This window comes from Erpetoichthys calabaricus, chromosome 14 (genome assembly GCF_900747795.2).
Source record: "Erpetoichthys calabaricus chromosome 14, fErpCal1.3, whole genome shotgun sequence".
In the NCBI taxonomy this organism is placed as follows: Eukaryota; Metazoa; Chordata; class Cladistia; order Polypteriformes; family Polypteridae; genus Erpetoichthys; species Erpetoichthys calabaricus.
The window spans coordinates 39,727,744-39,746,379 of record NC_041407.2 but is presented as its reverse complement, the minus strand read 5'-3'; the positions used below and the strand labels follow the sequence as shown (position 1 = coordinate 39,746,379).

The window sequence follows — 18,636 nt, the reverse complement described above, 5'->3', positions numbered from 1 at the left end:
ACAAATAGTTTTGTGAGTTTTATCTCATGATTCATTGTTAATTTTAAAGAAGTACATGAGCATATGTAATGGTACATACAATCCTAAAAGAAATAAAATTGCATCATAAAATACATTACAGTAATCCCTCCTCCATCGTGGGGGTTGCGTTCCAGAGCCACCCGCGAAATAAGAAAATCCGCGAAGTAGAAACCATATGTTTATATGGTTATTTTTATATTGTCATGCTTGGGTCACAGATTTGCGCAGAAACACAGGAGGTTGTAGAGAGACAGGAACGTTATTCAAACACTGCAAACAAACATTTGTCTCTTTTTCAAAAGTTTAAACTGTGCTCCATGACAAGACAGAGATGACAGTTCTGTCTCACAATTAAAAGAATGCAAACATATCTTCCTCTTCAAAGGAGTGCGTGTCAGGAGCACAGACTGTCAGAAAGAGAGAGAAAAGCAAACAGATCAATAGGGCTGTTTGGCTTTTAAGTATGCGAAGCACCGCCGGTACAAAGCTGTTGAAGGCGGCAGCTCACACCCCCTCCGTCAGGAGCAGAGAGAGAGAGAGAGAGAGAAACAAACAGTCAAAAATCAATACGTGCCCTTCGAGCTTTTAAATATGCGAAGCACCGTGCAGCATGTCGTTTCACGAAGCAGCTGCACAGAAGGTAGCAACGTGAAGATAATCTTTCAGCATTTTTAGACGAGTGTCCGTATCGTCTAGGTGTGCGAACAGCCCCCCTGCTCAATCCCCCTACGTCAGGATCAGAGAAAGTCAGCGCAAGAGAGAGAGAGAGAAAAGTAAGTTGGGTAGCTTCTCAGCCATCTGCCAATAGCGTCCCTTGTATGAAATCAACTGGGCAAACCAACTGAGGAAGCATGTACCAGAAATTAAAAGACCCATTGTCCTCAGAAATCCGCGAACCAGCAAAAAATCCGCGATACATATTTAAATATGCTTACATATAAAATCCGCGATAGAGTGAAGCCGCGAAGCGCGATATAGCGAGGGATCACTGTATACCCTTTCTACTAATTATGAACATTAGTTTATGTAAGTAAAATTATAATACCCGCTGTCTGTCTTTTGAATTTTTTTTGGCTTTGTTTGATATTATGTATCCATTTTGCACACTAATAATCTCATTTCAACCCTCAGATGGCATTTTGTCTGTTTCTTTGTTTGCCAATCACACAAAAATAACTGAAGCAATTTCACAACATTTAGCATGCAGGTTGCTTTTGGTCCTACTTAAAATTTCAGCTACTGTATATGGCATTTCAAATGTGTTGTCCGGGAGAACACTTGTAATAAGGGGGCCACGCAAAAGCTGTTCATTATTCCAAAACAGCAGAATTGCTCTTGATGAAATTTTTCATGTATAATAAAGCTTAACCAACATAAAACACAAGCCACAAGGCATTTCAAAAAATTTATCGGGAAGGTTAGTTGTAATACCAGTGGGGGGTTGGTGGGACAAAAATGTACATCACTCCAAAGTTCATGAAATTTTGCATCCATATTACTATTGCTACAACTGAAAATCTAGGCTTTAAGGCCTTTCCATCATGTAATGGCATTGTGGAGTGGAACTGTGAGGGGAGGGAGGGTTGTTATGGAGGGTGCAAAACAACATTGCCTCACCAAAATGGCATTGGTTTAGGTTTGGCCCCAACTTACACTGAAGGCAATGATTCAATGGAAGCAACACCGGGTACTTCAGCTACTTACTGAATAAAGATATATTTGAATCTGTATGCTGGTGCAATTTAGCCATTCAGAATGAACAAACAATGTTATTTTCCTGTACACTAACTCTAGCTAACTGCACAAGATTGTACCATTTTAGAAATTTTCAGTAATTTGATTGCATTAAAAAAGTCTCCTAAGCTTTACATATTTTCTCATGTGGAGCAGTGACAGGTTGAAATGGCATGTTGCTAGTAAAGACTTAAATTAAAAACACCAGTTAACTCATTTTTTTCTTCAATTATAGAATATAGGTTGAACACTGTTTAGGCTTTTATTGGTTCAAAACTTTTGTCATTCTGTAGTGTGAACACAACATGTATTTCTGAGACTTACATCCACCAAAAGAAAATAATTTTTTGTAGAAAATAAAAGCAATTCAAATAATACATTGTATTTAATTGTGCTTTTGAACTCATTCAAGGACACATTACAAGATAAGACCATAAAATGCATAACTGTAAATGGTAGAAATACTGTAGGTAAATATTCTATAAAAACCTACACAATCAAATTCCAAAAATTTTAAAGTGGTAAGAACACCACTTGCTCTTACTGGAAAAGAATACACTGATTTAATGCTACTTGATAGAAGTATTAACATAAAATCATGTATCAACGCAGCTAAAATATAAGACATTATAAGATCCCTTTATTGTCACTATGTAACACATACAGTGAGATTCCAGTTCACTACCTGAATGATGCTCAAAACTATACTTTTAAAAACCACACATCTAATATCTAATATTCTCTCATATACAAGCTTACACATTACACAATTGAAAGAAATGTTTTAAAAAATGCACAAGTTAAGATAAGAAATAAATAATAATGATGAAAATGACATTGCACTATTATATCTATTAAGTGTGTGTTTTCAGTGTAGAATTTAGTGTAATAATCCCTTTGGTTTAAAAACTGTTCATCAGTTTTATAGGCCGTGGTCTAATAGACCTGTATCTCCTCCCTAAGATTAGAAGTTCATACAGTTTGTGTGCTGGGTGGTACAAGTCCTTTATGATGCTGGGTGTCTTCCACAGACATTGACAGGTGTAGATGTATTCCAAGATAGGCAAAGGTGTTTTTATGATTCTCTGCAGAGCCTTTTTTATCAGCTGCTGAGCTGTTGCCATACCAACCGAGTATAACAAGAGTCAGGACACTCTCAATGGAACAAAAATAGAAAGACAGCAGAAGCTTTTGTGACAGATCAACCTTCGTGTTGTGCTTTTTTAACCCCATGAGTTTGTGTTTGTTATCCTTATTATCCAGATATAGTGGATGATAGTCATCTAGCTTCGTCCTGAAATCAATTGTCAGTTCTTTAGTTTTTGGTATTAAATGTCAAGTTATTCTCTATGTGCCAATGCGCCAGTCTCTCGGTCTTCATACCTTCTTCTTGTAGGTAGACCTGTCTCCATCAGTGATCAGCCCCACTATTGTTTATAAATTTAATGATGGCATTGATGTTGTGGGCTGGTATGCAGTCATATGTATACAGAGAATAAAAGAAAGGGCTCAGCACACAGCCTTGTTATGCTCCTATGCTGAGTGACAAAGTGGTTGAGTGGTGGAGGCCCATCCTGACTGACTGTGTCCAGTTTGTAAAATGTCCTGTATCCATAGGCAAATGTTATGCTGCATGCTTAGGTCTGACATCTTGGAAACAGTCTGCTGGGTATGATCAGAACTGGAATACTCAAAATGTAAGTGCTATATTGCAAGATGTTGTTTTGATTGAAGGTTATATTTTTTAAGAACGGTATTGTCCTTATAGTGGTAAGGTCTAATAAAATAATATAGTGCATTGCACCTAGGTGCTTCAAAGCCTGGTTAAGCACTGTCTTTTATTCTCTGTTGTTCATATTTTGTAAATCTGTTACACAGCAAAAATTATTGAAGCTGAAAAGCACACAGGTTAGTGCTGAAGCATTCGAATCCCAATCACAGTCATTATCTGTTTGAATTTGGCATGTTCTCCACTTGTCTTAAATGGGTTTTAACTTCCACCCTTTTACACAGTGTTATTATAAATGCTTAATTTCTTTCCACTTGTGACTTTTATTGTGGCTTCTACAAAAGTTGCACTGTGTGTCTAAATGAGAATGCCAGCATGCTGGGGTTGATGTACCCAGCAATAGAATAGAGTTTGTCTATTGCTCTGTTCTACCATGATAAGCATTGGCCCCTTGCATTCCTGTGTTTAAATGGTTCCAGACGTAGGATAATTGGGCTAAAAAAACTGCAGGCTTCCTACACAGGTGTATGGAGCTTTGAATTTAGGACTACCATACATGTAAGGTTTTTGAAAACAGTGACAAATCACTAGCACAAAAGAAAATATCAAAATGCAGCCAGTTTGAAATTATTATCTTGTATTGGTAAATGAATTTTGCTACTTAATATCAAAACATTATACAGATTCATTAGTCTTCAAATTTTATTGACTTTTTTATAGTTAATTTTAATTGTAGTAAATACAATTTCACATTAATGCTAAAAATCAATATAATGCTCATGCAATTTACTGTTTTTTTTTTTTTGAAATTGCTTATTTCCTTACTATTTTGTTAAAAATGGTACGTAAGTATTAAAAAAAATACAGCGTTATCTCATGCTAGAAGCAACTCTTAACTAACAGAACATAAGAAAATCATTTTAGCCACTTACACTAAACTAAAGTAGCAACTGAAGGTAGATTATAGTAATAAATTTAGCATCAATACTGTATATACAATATTCACATCTTTATAGATATTAACGTCTTTAAATTGGCCATTTCATATTATATTGCTTTTTAAGAGTTTTCTAAAAAGTAAGTGTTATTTCATTGTGATAAGAATGACATGTATTCAGGGAAAGTGTAAAACATTGAAACCTTAAATATGTAAACTCAATATAGTCAGAATATACATGTTAAAACTTTTTCCAAAACAAACATAGCAAGTTCCCTAGTAGTTGTAAATTACTTATTAAATGGATTTGAACATGTACAGTTAAGAGATTAAATGAAGAAATCATAACAAATGTGGCACTTGGTGCCACGGCCCACCTGTCAAGTTGTTTTGCCTGCATAAGGTAAAGTCATCCCTGATCGCAGGAATTGTGGGAAAGAGGGGTCCTTTCATCGGATTGGCTGGCCCAGCACTGTTTCAGCCGTGGAATGCCAAATGGAGGAGGCCGCTTGATGGATGAGGTCTCCAGGACTCTAAATATATCCAAATCTTATTATGTGATATCATCTACTGTTAAATTCTGCTCCGTACTTCTAAAATTTTTATTTTTTTACTGTATTGAGGATTTGTTCTATTCTGTGTATTGTATTGTATTGTATTGTATTGTATTGACCCCCTTCTTTTGACACCCACTGCACGCCCAACCTACCTGGAAAGGGGTCTCTCTTTGAACTGCCTTTCCCAAGGTTTCTTCCATTTTTCCCTACAAGGTTTTTTTGGGAGTTTTTCCTTGTCTTCTTAGAGAGTCAACGCTGGGGGGCTGTCAATAGGCAGGGCCTGTTAAAGCCCATTGTGGCACTTCTTGTGTGATTTTGGGCTATACAAAAATAAATTGTATTGTATTGTATTGTAAATGATATATAATGAGTACCACTTTTTGGTCATTTTAGGTAGCGAACCATGTAACTCACTCATGAAATACTGTAGGCAGAAGTCATACAGTGTTTTTTTCAGCACTTCCAGTGTTAAAAGGCATGCTATTTGAGTGATTCAGGTTAAGTTAAATGGATAGGATTGTATATAATTTCCAATTGACTTGTATGCTTATTTAGGTTGAATTTCATCTTACCATTCCTTAATGGAATTGGGTCTTTATTCCATTTAGAAGAAAAAATATTTTTAGAAACCAAAGAAAATAAATATATTTTAAAAAACAGTTGCTTAAATAAGTGATATCTGTGAGTTCTGTGAATGCATTAATAAAAACTGAAAGCTGTCAGGAATAAGAGCATTTTTCTATTTATAAAAGCAAAGACAGAAAACTTGTACACTCACTTTCATACAGAACTGCATTTTGGAAAAAACAAATCAAACCTTTTCTATATTTAGAAAAGCAATTAACATTTAATCTTGGATATTGTTTTTTATTTTATGTTCTACTTTATAGCATGTGATGCTTAATTATTTTCAGCAGCAGAGCTTTCTTATTTGTGTGATTCTGTGTTTTCCTTCCATGCTCTTTTCATTGAATTAGCTTTTCTTTTTACATCTTTTTGAAGATTACTTATTTTATTAACATCTGAAAAAAATCGATTAAACGATGAAAAAATAAAAGCATAGAAGCCTGTTGTGATTCAATTTAGTAATATCCAAGTGGAAAAGAAACACTTTGATGTTTCAATTTGGTCAGTGAAACAGAAATGTTTGTAATCAGTACTCCCAGTATGAACTATTATCCAATAAACCATTCTATTTTTAACCTTTTATCTTCAGAGCTTTTTGGAAATTCACATTTGAAGAAGGTTCTGTAAGAAAGCACACAATGGAGGTTTGTGATTCCAGATCAAAATGGCCTGTTTATTACTTTTGCAACAAAAGAGGTGATTTGTAAAAGATACTGCTTGAGTGCCCAACCTCCATTAATTCTCAGTCAATACTCAAGCTATACTGCAATTTTCCATCATTTATATACACTCTGGGGACTGGAAGGATTAGTGACAGAAGCTGGGTTGTGGCAAGACAGAGCATTTACTTTACTACAGAGAGTCCCTTTCTAGTGTTCTGTTTGGTTTCACAGCTTCATGTTCAGAAACCATCTTGTGACGTGTGCATTACTGTCTTTGTAACTGGCCATCCACTGTAGGGGTGCAGGAAAGTAGAACACATAATGGTACTATCAGTCTTGCATTTATGTAAAACTTGAAACTGAGGGTATGCATATTTCTCAGATAGAACAACTTAATGAGAAAGAGACTGAACTTACTATGTGGTGTTGTAACATCAATTGATACCCAAAAAAACACCTAGTGGCTTCTGGAGACTTGGGAGAGGTCACGTCCTATTGAAAGTAGATTTAACCTCTTAAAATTATACATAATTGTCTTTCAGTGTCACCTTCATAATCAGAAAGTTACCACTTTATTTTTGAAAAAGTTGAGAAAATTCCACCTGTTTACTGAGATCCTAGCTAAGTTGTACATATACACTATAAAGCGGACACTGACTAGCCAGTTTACAGAATGCTATGATAGCTTCACTGTGGCAGATTACAGGCCCTGTCTAGGTGGTTAAGACATCACATTTTATCACTGGATTTTACGCTCCAAATCCTTATAGAAATTTTATGACATGAGATGCCTTCTCCATTACATTTAATCCCACATGCTTAAGTAACAAAATGTTAATTCGTTACGATCATATACTGTAAGTAATATTGAAGTAGTTGATGCTGTGGCACAACAATTTTTAGTCTTTATGCTGTATGACTCATGTAAACACAATAGCTAGACACAGTATGTAACAACAAAGCTTGAACTATTAATGTTACCACGCTAGCTACTTGCTACCACTAGCTGTCATACATTGTTTGCCATTCTTATTTAGCTGCATATTATTATTGTTTTTGGCATTGGTAATTATTTCCTATGGTTTTAAAAATTTTGTTTTTTAGCCAATGTGTACTGCATTATTGCTGTATGTTCAATGTTTCAGCTGGGCTAGAAACAGATACTTTACCAAAGGATTCTGACAATGAATTGAATTACATGCTACCTCTGCTTCATGGAGCTAATCCATTTCTGCAAAGCTCTTCTTGAGGAACATGGTAGATTAATTAAAGTGGAAAACATTTTTAGGCAATTCCTGGGCCTACAAATTACCCCCATTTTTGTTCAAATAACATTAACATAAGTGAAAATTAATGGAATTGGTTTAATAATAACAATAGTCATCTAAACAAGCAATAATAATGTGTTTCCGTTCATTAAATATTGTTAAATAAAGCTGTTTATCTATGTTGTATCACTTCAAATTTCACATTAATAAGAATGGCCTTTCGCCGTTTCTTGGGTTTCTCCAGTTATTTTTTGATCATTTTCATAGCCATAATGCTCAGGATAATGCATGAAGACATGTGAGCAATACACTTGAGAGGCTGAGTAAACCATAGTATTCGAATGCACAGCCTGCATATCTAACTCAGTCCAATTCGGCAGACTACCACAAGGTTCACTATGCGTAGTTCCACATGCTGTAATGATGCTGTACTTGTAATGGCTGTTAAGTCAGTCAGAGCAGTACATTCAATTTATGTTTAGAGATGAAATCTTTAATAATGATAATAATAAATAATAATTTATTGCATTTATATAGCATTTCTCTCACTACTCCGAGTGAGAGGGGAGCATTTTAACCACCAGTAATGTGCAGCATCCACCTGGATGATGCAACGGCAGCCATTTTTGCTGCAATGTGCTCAGCACATAATAGCTGTTAGGTGGTAAGAGAGATCGCCAATTAGAGACAGGGAATGATTAGGGGGCCAGAGTGACTAGGCTGTGGTGGGCAATTTAACCATCACATCGGGATGTACTCTACTCTTTGCTAAGCATACCCAGGGATCTTTTATGACCACAGAAAGTCAGGACCTCGGTTTTACATCTCATCCAAAGGACAGCGCCATTTTTACAGCACAGTGTCCCCATCACTGCACTGGGGCATTAGGATCCACATTCAGACCCACTGCAGGCCTCACCAGTACCTCTTCCAGCAGCAACCCAAGCGTTTCCAGGTTGGTCTCCCATCCAAGTACTGGCCAGGCCTGAACATGCTTAGCTTCCGGTGGATGACCTGTTCTAAAGTGAATGTGGTATGGCTGCTGGAATACTACATTCTGAAAATTATGACTGTACAATTATGGTAGACCCTGTCAGACTTTAGGATTTACTGATTAATTTTTATTATTAGACGATGGCACATGTTGTATCAGTTGTTCATTTATATCTGTTCTCTTTTTCCTTCCTTCTCCATAAGATATCTGTTTGAAAGTGAATTGCTTGTCCTTGTGAAATGTGTTAATATTTTATGCTATCATAAACCAAGGTAAAAAAGCATGTATATGTAAATACTGTATACACTACCTGTCAAATGTCTGCACACACCTGGAAATCTTTGTCCTTTTGATAAAATGTATACATTTTTTATCAAGATACCATTAAATTGATTTAAACATACAACCAATAAATTACTAGTGTTGTTAATGGCTTGAAATGATGGATTTTTAATTTATTATTTACATACGATTGCAAAGCCATATTTTCAGCAGAAAATTCTCCAGTGTCCTAATTAGTAACACTGAAACCTGTTATTCTTTTCACTTGTGTTGCAAGGAACTGGTTTTCCCGAAGTTCAGTTCTAGGTTCAAAAATGTCCTAAATAAAACAGCTTTCTCAAGAAACATGTCAGTCTATTTTTGTTTATTTTGTTCTTTTACTCAGAGTGAAGGTTATTCCGTGTGAAAGACTACCAAGAAAATGAAGATTTCATACAAATGTGTGTATTACTATCTTAAAAAAGAGGCAATACTGAATATATCCAGGACAGAAAAAGAAGGCCCAAATGGACAACTGCATTCGAGGAAAAGAACATCAGAATCCGTAGTTTAGGAAACAGAAGCCTACAGGTCCTCAGTTGGCTTCTTTTTTTAAATACACCCCAAATACCAGTGCCATCTGCAGCAGAGGATAGATGACTCCAGAATGCTGACCATAATACAGTTTTCCAGTCAACTTCTGTCCAATGTCTGTGTCCTTTTTCCCATTTTAATCTTTTCTTTTTATTTGCCAGTTTCAGATATGTTTTTGCCCTTGCCACTTAGGCCAGAACCTCAAAAATGTCATTTCTCTGTTGCACATGAAACTGGTATTTGACATGTATTTAAGGAAGAAGCTAACTGAAAACCTGTATGGAGTTTTTTCCCCCCAAACTGCAGACTTTGATATGCTGATAATTATATTTTTATGCAGTTGTCCATCTTGGCCTTACCCTTTTTTTTTCTATCCTTGTTCAATCCAGTTTGCCCTCTCCTCTCAAGACAGTAATAGATATCTTTGTATCAAATTTTTAGTTTCTTGGCAATATGTCACACCGAATAACATTTATTCTGGAAAAAAAAGAAAAGCAACACATTGACATGTTTCTTTAGAAAGCTGTTTCATGGCCAGTTTTGAACATAGAACTGAACTTTAGTAATTTCAGTTCCTTGCAACCCAAGTGGATAAAATAACAGATTTCAGCAGTGATAATGCAATTGCAAAGGTTTCTCAAATAACAACTTAGCATTAACACATGACTAATTAAGGATAAGCTAGGGGTGTTAACCATTAGGAAACTGAATGAATAGCTGCTAAAAATTGGACTTTACCTTCATATGTGAGCAATAAATTAAAAATAACTCATTTCGAGCAGTCAGAGCCATTAGAAACACTAGTAACATCTTAGATATATTCTTAAATCAATTCAATGGAATTTTATGAAAACGATATCAATTGCTATCAAAAAGATGGACTTTTCTGGGTGAGTGTAGGCTTTTAACTAGTACTATAGATTTATTGCTAATTTCTTACTAGGTTTGCTGATAAAGACTTATCTCTGGAACACCACTCATTCCCAATGCATTGTGACCTAATTTTCATTTTTCCACCTTGGGAGTTGAGCTTTATGCAGTACAGTATGTGCAGTTCTGTAAAATGTGGTTCTGTGGTTAATCAAAGTCAGCAGAATGCATGCTATTTTAAGTCTCTATCTAAATTATGTTTTTCAGGAAAGTAATGTTTCATAATTCATAGTCTAATTTATTTTTTACATATGAGTTAGTTTTCTTTTTATACTTCAAGGAAACTGTAAGTGTGGATTTTCCATATAACAAAACAGTGCTTTTTCACCTTGTCTTTTTTGTATTAAGATGTGTGTGGTGATTTCTTCACCTTACCTCCTTACCTTATGATACAGAAAACATGTGAATGCTTACTTAAAACTACAGTATTTCCAGAAGAGGACTGCATTCTATACTAAATTTGAAATATAATACTATTATCAACCAGTAATTGCATAATGATGGAATTATGCCAGATACAGAAATACAAAATATACAAAATGCTGAATCATTGAATTGTTTTTGTAGGCTCACATTTGGAAATGTCCTGTTCTGGCTCCTCACATATAGTGCCCTGACCACACATATTTACTTTACATGCTACTTTAATGCCCTGTGCAATCTTATGTAAAGCCATCACAGTAATTGTTGTTTTTTTTTTTTAGCTATGCATGGTTGTTGGCTCAGATTTTCACTTCAGATCCCGAGCAAGTCGTTTCTTTTTACATTTACATTTATTTGTTTGGATGATGCTTTTATCCATAGCAACTTAAACATAATCTAGTAACATTAGTCTAGGTCCTGATTGTTCAGCAAGTATAGCAGGACAGGTAACAAAATGTTTGTTGCAAGTGAAAAGATTTAATATCTAATAAATTTACAATTAATAAGTTTACAAATTTTTCAATTAGCTACTTATTTAGAGAAGAGGTGGCTTTTCAGTTGCTTCTTTAATACATGAGGGAGTCAGAATTTTGGATGGAGGTGGATAGCCCTTTCCACCACTGGGAAGTACCCAGGAAAAGAGTCTGGATTGAGAATTCATACCACACAGAGGTGGCATCAATAGACACTGTTCACTGGCAGACCTGAGGGGGCGAGAAGGAACATAGCACCTCACTAGTGTCTCCATATACACAGGTGCTGACCCACTGACTACTCTGTAGGCAAACATCAGGGATTTAAACTTAATGAATTCTGCTACAGGGAGCCAATGTAGCAGCCTGACGAGGGGAGTGATATATGCCCAGCCTGTTAAATACAAGATGGGCCACTGCATTCTGGATTATCTGCAGCAGCTTGATAGCACATGCAGGTACTTCTGCCAGAAGTGAGTTGCGGTACTCCAGGCGCAACAAGACCAAAGCCTGGACCAGAAGTTGTTCAGCATTTTGTGTCAGATAAGATCTGATCTTACAGATGTTGTACAGCATGAACAAGAAACAGTAGAAATGTGGTTGGAGAAAGATAGCTGCTCATCAGCAATCAGCTATAGCTGCTCATCAATCACCACCCTAATTGTTATTAGTCCTGAAGCACCACAACATTGATTTTTTTTTTTTCTATGCAAATTTACAAATCTTTTTTCTTTACTCTTTTTAAGTTGTAAATGAATTTATTGGAAGTTAAAAAGCAGCATTTTCTGTAATGGCATTGTTGAATTTGACTGAAATTTATTTTTTTAGAGTATAAATAACAATATGGAATGCATCCTTTTATGCGTATTGTGTCATGAATCGTTTGTCTTGCTTTATGCCTGCTACCTATTATCATGATAATATACCATAATAGACAAATCAGAATATAATAAAGTCTGTGGTCTTTCTTCTGTTAATTAGTACCTCAAGCCATCGGGAGAGCAATTTACTTTCTATGCCACTTTAAGTGGAAATAAACAAAAGAGAAAACAGGAAGCTAGTTTTTGCTCGCAAATTAAGAAACTTTGGAGTTGGAGGCAGACCTGAAGACCATTTAAATCATGTCGTTTTTTTCAATAACATGAATAGTCAGAACAGATGGAAAGATTTATATTAATGCTGAACTGAGGTACCATAGTAAAGGTTTTGTCACCCTGCAGGCTTCTTTTTGCATGTTGTTTTGCAAACAAAATAAAGCTAATGCTTAATGCTCTTTTGTGACATACTGTATTGTGTGACACTATAGCTTATTCCATTCTTGTATTTTGCAGTAGCAGCAAGAAATGCCATTTTTTCATTTCTACAATAGCAGCTTTATTAAGTGACCATCCCATCTGTTCTATGGGCATATTTCCCAGGGTTCCCCCCACCACTCCATCTTGCACATGCTGCTTCTTCTACCACCATCCGTCAGATTTGGCTGCTTGGCTTGGCATTGCTAAGCATGAAGCAATCATGTGATGGAGGGATTGGCAGAATACAAAGAGTTCACACTTCTTTGGGATTGAGCATGCTGTATCTTGCTCTGGGCTGGCCTTTAGTGTTTCCAGATTTCTTGTTTAGTGATTTTTAATATTTCATTGGGGCTTTTGGTTTGGGATTCAGATTTTATATAACTTCTTGTTTTTAAAGTGAATGTTTTCTAATTAATAAATTTCATGTTGTGTCATGGTTTATTCATTCTTCAAATGCTCATTTAAATTTTCTCTGGAATTTTGCATTGCAACAACAATTTTTAGTGTGTGGAGAGTTGGCGACTTCAGATTCTTCTTATTCATCTATAAGAATACATTCCTACTGAAAAATCAAGGGATATTTGTTGAGTTGCTTACTTCTAGTTCTAGATATTCTACACAAAACATTGGGAATATGATATTCCTTCCTTTAATCCTCACTAAACCTTAATGGAAATGCTGTATGCTGGAAACATTTATATCTGCTTTGGTCAGAACTTCATTCATTCAAGCATTTGGAAGTCTTCTGTAATTTCCTAGGTAGATGTCATCATTGACAGCACTTGATGAGTTTGTGTTTCCCTAGATACCATTTTTTCTTGTGTGAGGTGTCACAGTTTAACCAGCAAAGGCACTATATGTTGTTTCCATTAGAGCAGTGCTCTGCAGATGCTGTTCTGTAAAACCATGGAAAAAAAATAAATGTATATTGTCACGAATGTACAGTGCCTGTAAAAAAACTGATTCACTTTCGTGCCAGTAAAAAAATCATTTGTTTCCTTGTAAGTTTTAACATTGTATTATTGTATAACCTTGAAACACTGTGGATTTTATCTTTATTGACACTGGTCAACAAAAAAGACTGTTTAATGTCAAAGTGAAAACAGATCACTGTAAAGTGATGTTAACTAATTGCAGATATAAAGCAAAAAACATCTGGGGCCTCATGTATAATGCCATGCGTAGAACTCACACTATAACATGGCGTAAGCACAAAAGCGGGAATGTGCATATGCACAGAAAAATCCAGATGCAAGAATCTGTGCGTACGCAAACTGTCACGTTCTTCCACTACATAAATCCCGATCAGCATGAAAAGTAACACACGTTCACGCGCCTTCTGTCCTGCCCCAACTCCTCCCAGAATTATGCCTCTTTGAATATGCAAATCGATATAAATAGCCTTCTGTGAAAAGACAATGGGAAAAGCACAGGGGAAAATATAAGAATTTCAGCGAATACCAAGTGGAGGCAAAGGAAAAACGTATTATTTGTTGGTTTAAATAGTGGTATAATCAACAAAAGAAAGTTGATCGAGTGACATAGTGTCGCACAGTTCCCGAAATAAAAAAGAAGTTGTCACATATCAAAGTCGGCGTAAAAAGGCGACTTGTAGCGGACCGTCTGAGTGTCATATGAAAGCTTATTAGGGTACAGAGAAAAAAAAATAGGCACACAGTGGGGAAAAATGCACGAAATGTCAACTTTAATTTCGAAATTTCCACTTTAATCACGTAGTTTATTTTGTCATTAAAGTAGAACATCATAAACTTCATCTTAAAATCGTTTATTTTACTAGTTTCTCAAATCCCATCGTAACTAAAGTAGGACTTTAAATGCTTTGTTCTGTGTTTGATCTTCTATGTGCTCTGTGTGTGTGAATCACTACGTGCTTCCGTTCTTTCTCTTTCTCCGACAGGACACAGAATTACATTTGTAATATTACAGCTCTCTGAATAATTAAAATACTGAGATGTATACGTGATATTTTTTTCATGATGATAGGAATGAAAGCATGTTATTAAACATGGGAACACGATGGCGCAGTGATTGTTCATATCTCACGCAAGAGGCTTGCTGCACCATGTGCGACCTTCGATGAAATAATTTATTACAGAAGTACTGTCTCTTTCAAACGTATTAACCTCCAATTCCTGTCCTTACTTTTCTTTCTCCAAATACCCAATCGCCACACAATCAGCTCTATAATAGACGTTAAGCCATCTGTAAGCTTAGAATGCCGATTCTTCAAAACTTTTAAGGAACATTGAACTATCTTCGTAGTACATGTTTAATTATTCTATCCGTCTATCCTTCCAGTGTCGCGTCAGCACCAGCAATAATAATACAGCACAAGGCAGGAGCTATCCGTAAACTAGCTAGCGCTGCGGCACCGTGTCCTCACATGTTTAATTATTAACAATACTGATTATTTAAATGAAGTTAAAGTTTTATCTGTATACTATAAGCAACATATTTTGCTGCATTTCATCTTAAAAATGATATCGTCATCTTACGCACTTTATAAAGTGCCGCAGGTTGTGCAATATTATTACTGTAGTGCAAGTTTACAGTGGGGTAATTGTACTTATAAGTACAAACAGTTCTACAAGGAGCACTTGATGGACTGATTGAGTGCGTTTATAGTTCTTGAGATGAACCTGTTTCTGAAACGCGAGGTCCGTACAGAAAAGACTTTGATGCGTTTTGCCGTGGCTGAGGTAGTGTGTGCTTGAAACTGTATACCGATAATTCTCTTTCCGATCAGCTGCTGCTGCGATTCCCCACTCAGATACAGTGATTTAAATACTCCGAGTGGTGCAGTGAGAGTAATATGGAAAAAGGTGATCCGCTGTGGCAACCCTTAACGGGAGCAGCTGAAAGAAGAACAAGATGCAGTGACAGTAACAACGCTAAAACAGTTATGGTATTTGGAACACTATGGCTATTCCCTGGACCATTATATTGCTACAGGTTAATTACAATCAGATGCATTACACTAATAAACAAGATGCAGTTAATTTCAGTGTATTTATAAAGCCGCGTCAGGAATGTGGGTCTAAGAAAGAAAGGGTGACCACACAGGATCAGGAGCACTGCTTTGATGCTGGGTGCCGCCAGTCTGCAAAACCGAGCGGAGAAATTGCATACGCCAGGGTATGAGGTACCGTGGAAATGTGCGTGGCTTTACGCCAAGTTTACGTTTTATACATCGCGATTTGAGCGTGGAAACGTTCGTATGCAACATTTCTGTGCGTACACACCGTTTATACATGAGGCCCCTGGACAGTCAAAGCTTACCCATTTTTTTCTTTCCAAAAGTGCTCAAGCCCTGACAGGGTGAGTAAACAGCCTTTGTTAAGTTCATTCACATAATTCTCATCTAGACTGAGATCTAGACACCTGGATTTGGCCACTCCAGGACATTCTGGACCCTGCTGAAGGGAAGCATCCCCACGGCTGCTACCACCATGCTTCATGGTGGAAATGGTGTTTTTAATATCTAGTGTTAGACTTATGTCAAATGTGGCGTTTACTGTTATGGCCAAAAAGCTCAATTTTGGTCTCCTCAGACCATAGGACCTTCTCCCAGTGTACTTTAGAGTAGGGGTGGACCAATAATATCAAGCTGATATTTGGTCTCGACATGTAGTATGCATCTGTATTGGCTGAACCTGCACTGATTTTGTAATGTTGAAACATTTCCAAGCAAAGTAAATTTCTTACATTATTTTGCCAGTGTAAAAGACCTCAGTTTGAAAAGTCACTTCCCTTGACTGACATGCGCAATGAGGGTAACAAATTGAGTTTTAGCAATGTACGTGCTTAACAATTCCATGTGCTGCAAAACGCTAAACTTCATCCACATTCATCATCCCCAGGACTGACAATAAAGTTTTTTTTTTTTTTGTTTTTTTTTTTTTGTGGAGGATGCATAAAGTCTGCGGTGGGTTGGCACCCTGCCTGGGATTGGTTCCTGCCTTGTGCCCTGTGTTGGCTGGGATTGGCTCCAGCAGACCCCCGTGACCCTGTGTTCGGATTCAGCGGGTTGGAACATGGATGGATGGATGGATGCATAAAGTCATTGATTTTCTTACTGTTAAGTTCAGAATGTTCCTGTTAAAATGCTATATTTCTTGTTTTTCTTTTCTTTCTTTGGATTTTATTGATATTATTAATATCAAATAACATTCCATACAGCACTGTGTTGGCTGGCATTGGCTCCAGCAGACCCCCGTGACCCTGTGTTCGGATTCAGCGGGTTGGAAAATGGATGGATGGATGGATGGAGAATGACTGACTGACCGACATTCCATACAAATAAGTCAAGTTTTTCAAAAATAGGTTCGAAACAAATCAACCCCCACCCATGAGAAAGAAAGGTAGGCCAGCAGAGCTAGGTTTTGAAAAAGTTTTGTACAGAATCTTTAAGTGAGAATTAGATTTTTTTCTAATTTCAAATAGTATATAACATCAGTTACCCACTGACTTAGAATAGGAGAGTTAGGATTCTTCCAGTTGAGCAAAATAAGTCTACGTGCCAATGTTTTTCAACATTTCCCCACTGTTTTCACCCCTGCCAGAATAGCTGCTGCATAATCTACTCGAAGGGTTTTCACTCAGTAATTTTCACAGATTTTCATTCAGTATTTAAAATAATCTTTGTTTCAAACTTCAGGTGTTTATAATTGTATAGTTTTCCAATATTATGATTGGTGCCCTTATGTTTATGTCATTAAAATGCACTCAAATACTACTTCTCTTGAGATGGTTACTCATCTTGTTTTCACGCCTACTGTCTTAACTTATTCTCCTCCCTTTGTCTTCAGAATAATGTGAGAGGTTAGTGTCGATCTCAAGACAAGTGGGAATCTGGGAGATATGCAAATTTGAACATTATAGTAGGCTGTCAAGTCTAACAAACAGGTACCCTTTCTTTCAACCATCGTAATGTGTGCAATCTAACTGGCAAAGCATTTAATACCTCAAAAAAGTAAAAATAAGTAATAATGAATGAGCCTATGGCAAGTACACTCATGGTTATATAACAATAATAATCTACATTATACATTGTGTGTATGTGTGTGTACTGTATGTATGTGTGTATGTATATATATATATATATATATATATATATATATATATATATATATATATATATATATATATTGTATAAGACCAGGCACCCGGCACAGACAGACAGACACCGTATGCCTTACAATACAAACGTTTTATTTTCTTCACCCGTGGGCGCACGTCTTCCCCGTGACCCACAGGCAATACACAGTTCCACACAAGCACAATTCACCACCTCAACAATCCTCCTGGCAGCACCACCACTCCTCCTCAGGCTTAGTCCTCCTCCTCCCGACTCTGGCTCTCTCGAGTGGTGGTGGCTGGCATTTTTTATACCCCACCCGGAAGTATTCCAGGTGCTTAATTACCTGGGCCTAATTGCATTTCTGGGTGGGGCTGAGGAATTGACCAGCCGGGCTGCAATGTCCATGCAGCTCCCCCTGGCGGCCATCCGAGCCCCTAACCAGGCTGTGGAGGACTCCATCTCCCATGGAGCCATGCGCCCGGTTGGGGAATCATCGTCTGCCAGGGAGGCTGCCACCAAGCGTCCCAGGGGAGGTATTGAGCTGTCCATGGTAGCTCCCCCGGAACAGATGCAGTAGGGCCGTCCCTGCCGGGCATGGGACCCGGCTGTCCTTCACAATATATATATATATATATATATATATATATATATATATGTATATTGTGGAACCTGGCCCGGACACAGACAGACGAACATCGTTTAGTCACCCAACAAACGTTTATTTACAAGTATTTACAAAGTTCAATCAAGCACAACCCAGTGCCGCAGCACCAACCACCCCACAAGTCCAGGCCCTTTCAGAATGCCTTTCCTTTCTTCAAGCCGCCTCCTCCAGAGACCTCATCCTCTTCCACCTGACTCTAGCCACAATATGAAGGGATACAGCCCCTTTTATATTCCCCCGGATGTGCCCCAGGTGTGTTCCGGCAATCTTCCACCGACACGCCCCACTGTCAGGCCAAGAAAAGTACAGGAGCAGCATATACACAGGATTGTAAGAATGGTTACAGACAACCCACAGATCACATCC

At 37.1% G+C, this 18,636-nt stretch overlaps 1 protein-coding gene across 3 annotated transcripts in view; it reads left to right on the top strand.

Moving 5' to 3' along the window:
* LOC114665083 (zinc transporter ZIP11-like) overlaps window positions 1–18,636 on the top strand; it is a 1,034,136-nt gene that overhangs the window by 598,576 nt on the left and 416,924 nt on the right. The gene's annotated exons all lie outside the window — the stretch shown is intronic.